This window comes from Montipora foliosa, chromosome 1, assembly GCF_036669935.1.
Source record: "Montipora foliosa isolate CH-2021 chromosome 1, ASM3666993v2, whole genome shotgun sequence".
In the NCBI taxonomy this organism is placed as follows: domain Eukaryota; kingdom Metazoa; phylum Cnidaria; class Anthozoa; order Scleractinia; family Acroporidae; genus Montipora; species Montipora foliosa.
The window spans coordinates 57944165-57951664 of record NC_090869.1 but is presented as its reverse complement, the minus strand read 5'-3'; the positions used below and the strand labels follow the sequence as shown (position 1 = coordinate 57951664).

The 7500-nt window shown below is 38.5% G+C and overlaps 1 long non-coding RNA gene across 3 annotated transcripts in view; it reads right to left on the bottom strand.

Annotated features, from left to right (window-relative positions):
• Positions 1-3663: 3663 nt before the first annotated feature.
• The window catches only part of LOC137979393 (uncharacterized), a 14156-nt gene continuing 10319 nt past the window's right edge, over positions 3664-7500 (bottom strand). The window contains exons 1-3 of one of the 3 annotated variants that reach the window (XR_011118316.1): positions 7220-7304; positions 6677-6746; positions 3664-4147 (exon numbers count right to left, since the gene is read on the bottom strand). This is a non-coding gene — a long non-coding RNA (uncharacterized lncRNA). Of the gene's footprint in view, positions 4148-6676; positions 6747-7154; positions 7176-7219; positions 7305-7500 lie in introns of those variants that run through there. The other 2 variants (XR_011118320.1, XR_011118318.1) reach the window with 2 other exon arrangements.

Genomic DNA, 7500 nt, shown 5'->3' with positions numbered 1-7500 from the left:
AAGTAGCGTATCCGGAAAATACAACCCAAAGGACCCTGAAGATAGTCAAGAAACCTGTGAATACAGTCTTTTGCAGAATACAGGCCGAGAATGGTACGCTCAACCAGTGGACGAGATTATTTATCAGGAATACAGCGATAAAGAGGTGACGGTGGATGATTTTTTACCAGCCTCCTGTAGAGTTAAGGCGGTTTCTTTAGACGCTTGTTCCCTCGGAGATATCGCAGAACAAAACGAAAATCAGGAAGCGGATCTCGAACGAGCAATGTCCTGGAAGCAGCTTAGACCATCTGCTTTGCAAACAATGTGTCAGTCAACGGTCATCGGTGCTTCGATTTCGCTTCTGTCAGCCATCGCTATTGGTATGTTGTTCACAATGGTCTCTTATCTTAGCTATAAAACTTTTCTCAACTGTCATTTCGAACCAAAGACCTTCGTTCCACTAAAGTTACTATGGATGCAGGTCATTTGTGATATCATCTCTTGCTTTATTTTGTACGTCTGGGTGTTTGTACTTGCACTACTTCTTTTCCGTCCATATCAACTGTCAGGAGTGAAGAAAAAACTCTTTCTATGTTGCATGTTCATGTATTACCTGGATTCACTGTATCGAGTGACTATACAAGCTCTGGGAATCAGTAAATCATTCCCGCTTTCCAAGGAACAAGTCATCCCTCTTGACATTCTCTTTGCCCTGAGTATTTTTGGCCACAACTACTTGTTAACAAGTCATCTTTGCCTTCACTCAAAGCGACAAAAACGCACTGTTTTCATTCTTTTTTCAACCATTTATTGTTTACCTTTAACAGCGTGTATCATTATTTCTTCGATTATTTATCCTGTGTATAACAAACAGAACAAAAAAGGCAAACTGATAGTCGCTCTATTTTCTCCACTCCTTGGGGTGGCCCTCAAGACAATATCTCGTATTTGTGTTCAGAGACTTTGGAGAATAGCACATCCAGCTTATTCTTACGTTATCATGGCGCCATTGTATGGTTCCACAGCGATCATATTCCGGGTTTTGCAGGTGGATCTCGGCAACTTAGAAGCCATCGCCTATCTTGGAATAATTCACGGCACTGCCGAAGTCATAGAGCGAAGCACAGTTGTTGTCATCGATCACATATGCCAACGAATCTTGAACAGAGCCTCAGCTCCTTGGGGCCTTTACCGAACTCCGCGTAGCGAAAGAGTAACAGCGGATATCGCTATTATGAGCATGCTCTATGAGTCCGCCGCAATTGTCTCCATAAATGGATTCTTTCATTTGTACCAATTAATTTATATGAAGAACATCTCCTTCTGGTTATTGTTGGTATCTTTTGTCAAGTTGACTGCAGTTCCATTGGTGATCGAATGGCTTTTTACAAGTATATCCTTGGCAATTGAAACGCGATACCAGAATTTGGCCGTCATGGCAGTCTGGAGAAAGGAGTGGAGAAGACACATTCTAGTTGCTGCGTTCAACGTTTTGCCATTGGCTGCTTGGACGAGTCAAAATCTTTTCACCGTCGTCCAGGCACGATTTAAGGATCCCTTACATCAAGATACTTGCAAAATGCCATTTTCATAAAATAATAGACGTATTGTGAATGAGATGGTGAATTTTAAGCCCTGCTACTAGTAAATGAACAAAGATGTATATTTATCTATGATGACTGGAACATACTTTACAAAAATATGAGTGTTACTAACAAGTTGGAAATTAGTTCGGATGCCCCAATCCTGTGATGTACGAGACTCGTGCAGGATGCCATCTCGGGAGTCAGAGCTCCCACCTCTGTGAGCCGGGTTCAACCCTGGCCTATAACACATGCAGGCTGAGCTTCAGTCGATCTTAATCTGATTCTGAGAGTTTTTCTCGGGGTACTCCAGTTTTCCTCCCTCATCAAAATCGACTGTCAATTAATTTTATCCGACTGGAGGCGGATACCCTCGATAGGGATAACCTCTGGTATCCTTGCCATTCATTGAATTAAATGAATAAAGTTGCTGATATTTCAGTCCTGGCAAGGCATAAGATGGCTTAGCTTTCACAACTTTGTTATAGCTAATTTGAGTTATGAAACATGTTACAATTTTTACGTCAATAAAAGACATTTGTTTGATTTCATCTTGCTGCAGTAGCCGATCACACACAACTTCATATAAATCGTATTCTATCTTTGCTGAAATATTGCGTCGTTTTTTCTCTGTGAGCTCAAACCTCGCCACAAACGAGGGCTACTGCAAAAGGTTGAGTTTTTCAATAGTTAAGGTGCTCTGTAAGCTGTCTGCATGGTAACGTGTCAAACCGAAAGGAAGCTTTGAGTTCAGTTTTGTCAAATTCGCTTTCTAAAATCAGAAATAAAGTACATGTAACAACTTTTGTAATATAATTAAAAACAGTCAGATTTTCGAAATTCACCGATTGACGTTTTCTGGTCTTTTTTTCTCAAGATTTGTTTGGTTTGATATCAGATTACGACAAATTAACTTAAGGTGATTTCCTGATTTTGCATGGCGCAACAATACTGCGCATGATTTCTTGCGCCTTTGGCGCGCGCGTTAACTTGCGCACATTGATAAAATGGCGGATTTTTATTGACGCCAAGCTTAAAGTGGCTCAAAACAGTTCCAACACTTCAAAGACACTCTCCTTAGAACGAATGACCCTTCAACATTGTATCACGTAACAGCAATGTTATGGTACCATATGAAACACCGATTATATCCAAACAAGGTGTAGTCATTATTATAAGGTAATGTCACCGTGGCAACGGGAACTCCCGGCAAAAACACCATATGTATGGATTTAGTCGCTCATATCTAAAAAACGAACTCAGTGACCCTTATTTTTGAAAATTAATCAAAATGGCAAGATGAAACTTTCTGCATAGAAACTTTTTAAAAAAATCTGGAGAGAGGATTTAGAGCCACCTTAATTCTGTGATTTTTTAAAGGTGTTTCTGATTCTGCTATTCAGAATTTTTTTAAACTTTGCCGAAAGTTTGATAACTTTCCAGAAATAAAAGGTGGGGTTCGCCGAGTTCGTTTTTGAGACATAAGCAACTAAAGACAAAATAAAGGGTGCTTTTACAGGGCTTGCCGGCTGCCATGGTGACATATTAGGTCGCAATAATGACTACATCTTCTTCAGCAATAACTCGTGTTTCATTTGGTACCGCAATATTGCTAATACATGATACAGCGTAGCAGTGCCAATCCTTGTTAAAAGAGCGTTCCTTGGAAGCGTTGGAACTGTTTTGAGCCACCTTAATTAATCCTTCAAGGAATGGCTATTTTCTCCTGAACGAGTAAGGTGACTCCCATTTTTATTTCATACTTTTGCTGAGAGCGGTATCTTCATGGAGTAGTAAAAAATTAAGCAAAATTCTATAGCCAGTTTTTTGACAATTTCATAAAATTGTGCGGAAGGAGCCCTTACAATTTAAATAGGCCACGGTAATGTGAAATCTTAATATGATAACGAACTAAGTGGAAAGAGAAGGCTTTTAGAGACGCATTACATTTTTCAAAGCGTAATTACAAGGCGGCCTGGGTGAGGGAGAAAAGATTTGGTCTGAAGATTATTGCGGCTGTTTTGACTTCCATACCCTTCGGTTTGGTTGGTTCAGGTTAATTTGTATTATACTGTACATATAAAAGTGGACTATCAGGTTTGGATGCATTCCAGACAATATACTTTATTCACCAGAAAACATGGTCGAGGTTTACACCACATGTGGATGATTTAAGTCTCTCGGCACGGGCCATAGTGCTTGTATCCTAAACCGCCTTTGCCATTAGTATATGATGCTGACTGCAAAGTGGGTTCCCTATCCGAGTATCCCCAACAACTGCATTTTGCTTTGCCAGCCTGGAAAATACCTTTATTAATACGCTCGCGTTTTACATCGAATGACATGCAGCGGCTCCAGCTGCCTGTGGTCCTCTCGCAGAAACGAACGCAGTGATTGTAGCAGTCATTCCAGCTAGTTTGAGGATTACCCCACCTCCTCTCCCAACCTTCGGTACCAATTGCTGTATCAGGATTAGCTCGTTTACCCGACTGTCCACTCACATGACAAGATTTCCTGCCGCTGGACACGGCGATGCAGAGTGTTGCGATGCTGAGGTACAGTACAATCTTCATTGTCATATTCTTTAGATATAAAATAAATGAGTCAATGTTTCAAAAATTGTAGTTTTGACTAAAACCGAGTCGTGGCAGGGGAACATCAAACCTTATTGATCAAAAAATCGAGGGAAATTTTATGCAAAGCTACAATCGGCGTCACAATTGTTGAGACACTCTTATCCTTATGGGTCCATTTCCCCCTCCCCCTCTCCCCCGTGACAATGTTGTGTTACTTTCTGTTGCCTACGACCCTTAACAACAGCGGCACAACATTGATTAGGGGGGAGGGGGAAGGGGTTCCCCGCAAAAGTACTTTTTGGACTGTTTTGTCTCAACTAATTTTGTCGCCGATTGTAGCTTTACATTACCTTCTATCGTGAGATCGCATAACATAAGTCATCCGCGGATATTTAAGCCTTCCCAATGACGGAAACCACTCAAAAATCGTATAACCAATCATTCTATTCCACACGAGGAATTTCATAACTTCTTCAACATTTCTGTTTTATTTATGGACAGTAGTTACACACGGTACAATTTCCCTTGATACATATATACCAAAATGAAAGCGATGATCTTCTAACCGGTCAGGCTTACACTTCAATGACCATTGTTTGTGCTATAGCTTTTATCGCTATTCGTGCCAAATTCTCCTCGTATTTGTATTGTTATTTTAGAGCGTTTCACCTTTACCTTAAGTTTTATGAGAATAATAAGTTAATTAACAAATAGCGAGAAAGCAGGAAGTAACTTAGCTGTTAATTTACGTTTGAACATGTGAAGGCTGTCTAAGAGATTGAGAGAGTGGTCCATGCGGTTCCAAAGTCTAAAACTATACGATAATAAAAGGTCCTTTGACCAGCTCAATTTGGATCAGATCAGATAAAACTTTTTATGGTCCAAAACTTGAATTTTTTGTTAAAAGCATCAACAAGAGACCACAGGACAGGTAGCCTATATTCTGGTCGGATTTCCGGTTCAGAGGGAAACGAAGTCGGTGAAAACAATGGGAATAGGTATGGCGTAGTTTAAAAGACTTTAGAACAACTTGATACCATAACATCGGAAATACATAATATCCCTCAGACGATAAGGACTAACGCAAATACCACGGGAAAGTCAACCGAAAAGGAATAAATGAATAATGAAATTGAGATAAAGCCCTGCAAAATCCTGGCAAAACATTTCGGGTGACACGCTGAACTGAATTGTATGGAACTGTATGGTCAGGAGGAAAATATTTCATGACCTAATACTACTATAATCTTTTATGGTCTTTAAAAACACGTGAAAAGACGTACTTTTCAGGCTAAAGGTCCATTTAAACGGTTTCAACATTTGATCAACATTCGTTCAACAAAATTTGAACGGATGTTGGACAAATGTTGCACGCAAAAACAAAGTTGTGCGGAGGCCGTTCAAACAAAAGAAATTTGATTGCGAAGAACTAAGAACTATAAACCAGTCTCTCTCGTCCAGATAAACTACGTCATATTGACTTTTGCGGCCTGATGTGAGCATGCGTGTGTTCTACAATTGTTGAACAGAGTGTTCAAACTCAATATTTTCGAGAATGAAGGAAAAGTTGAATCAATGTTGAATGAAAGTTTAAAACGATTTAAACTCGATCCAACAAGCTTTCAACAAGCTTTCAACATTTTTTACGCTTTTAACAATTTTGAAACCGTTTAAACAGGTCGACAATTTGCTTTTGAGAGAATTGCATGCTTTACGAACGTTTTGGGGTTTATTTCGGCTTGCTTTAAAACGAAAACAGTCCATAAAATTAAAATTCTGTGAAAGTTTTGCACTTCCACCGATTCGGCTGATTTCTGGTTATCATTAATGCACATACCTGCTAAATTTGGTTAACATACAGATTTGTAAGGGTCTGTTCAGTAATAGATCACAGAAGATGTCAAAATATGGTAAGAACATCAGTGACATACTCGCTTAACGAGTTGTGTGCCACTTTTTTGTTTTTACCACATTTTGACGTCTTCTGTGATCTATTTAAGCAATAGAGGACGTTTTCCGTGTCTCCATAGCTTCATCTAAACACGACTGCGTCTCGGGTTTGCATAACTTTCTCGAATTCTTCCAACTCCCCTTCGTGTTTAGATGAGGCTATGGAAACACGGAAAAAGTCCTCTATTGCTTTTATAATCTATTTATCAAAGATAATTCGACAAAGGAAGGAAACAAATGAAGGAAAATTGTTGATTGAAACAGATTTTCTTGATACACGCTCATATTTCCTACCAGCCAATCAAAACGCACATCAGAAAGGAAGATTTGGTTTTTCTTTGTATCTCTATGAGATATTGTCTATTGAATTCTATTGAAGTTCATTTACTTCGGCTGTGAATGAGCACGTCAGCAAATTAAACTAAAAATCAACGTCAAAAAGAGTCAGTTGAAAGATTGCAAAGAAAACAGCATGCAAAAGAAACAGGACCTTAAATATCATGATTAATTATACTTCTTTTGCTGACTTCATTTCAGGTTTTCTAAATATAAACCTAGGATGGTTGATAACCTACATATTCTCACCTGAAAGTGGTTTAGAATGGTAACATCTGGAGTGTTGGAATTACTCTTGAGCTAAAACGTGTTCCCAAGTCTGCGATATTGAAGCAAAGTGCGAAAAATGTTAACCAATAAATCTTTTTTTTTTAAACCTTTACAATGGACTTTCAGAAAATGTTCCAGAATAACCTAGCAACCGTTTAATTTCTCTCGAAAAATTTGTTGCATTTGTTTCGAAAAAGAGAATGCGTAAAAACCCGTGGAAAAATAACGTTGTCGCTAATTTCTAGATGTCGTCAGGGCTAAATTAAAAAATTGAAGTTCTTGACCAGATGTTTGTTATGACAATTTTCAATTGTTACCTTCTAAAGTGTTTCTAGTAAAATAAAAACACGTCGTAGTTAATACTTACAAATACCTTGTAGTATATTTAAGAAAACAATTTAATAACAATAACAAATTGATTGTCTTATCATGTTTGCGTAGCCAAGTAGTAAATCACCTTTGTTCCAACAATTGAACAAACTGAAAATCTTCTAAATTTAAATCGTATTAGAAAGCACGTACCTTTGATAATCTCTGTAAGTGGTATATGAACTGAGCAATCAGGGAGTTTAAATACATGATATCACACCAGTGGACCTTGTGGATGAATGGTGGCTAATTTATTATTCTTTTGTTTAGTCTATGTGCAAATTAGGCTATCAAACCTTGTTGGCACGTGTGATTTTGAAAAGAATTCATGCATTCATATGAGGCTTGGTAGGTGAATTTGCACAATAACAGAAGAATGGTAAAACAGCTGTCATTTATGAATAAGGTCTGTACACTAGAGAGAACAAAGTGAC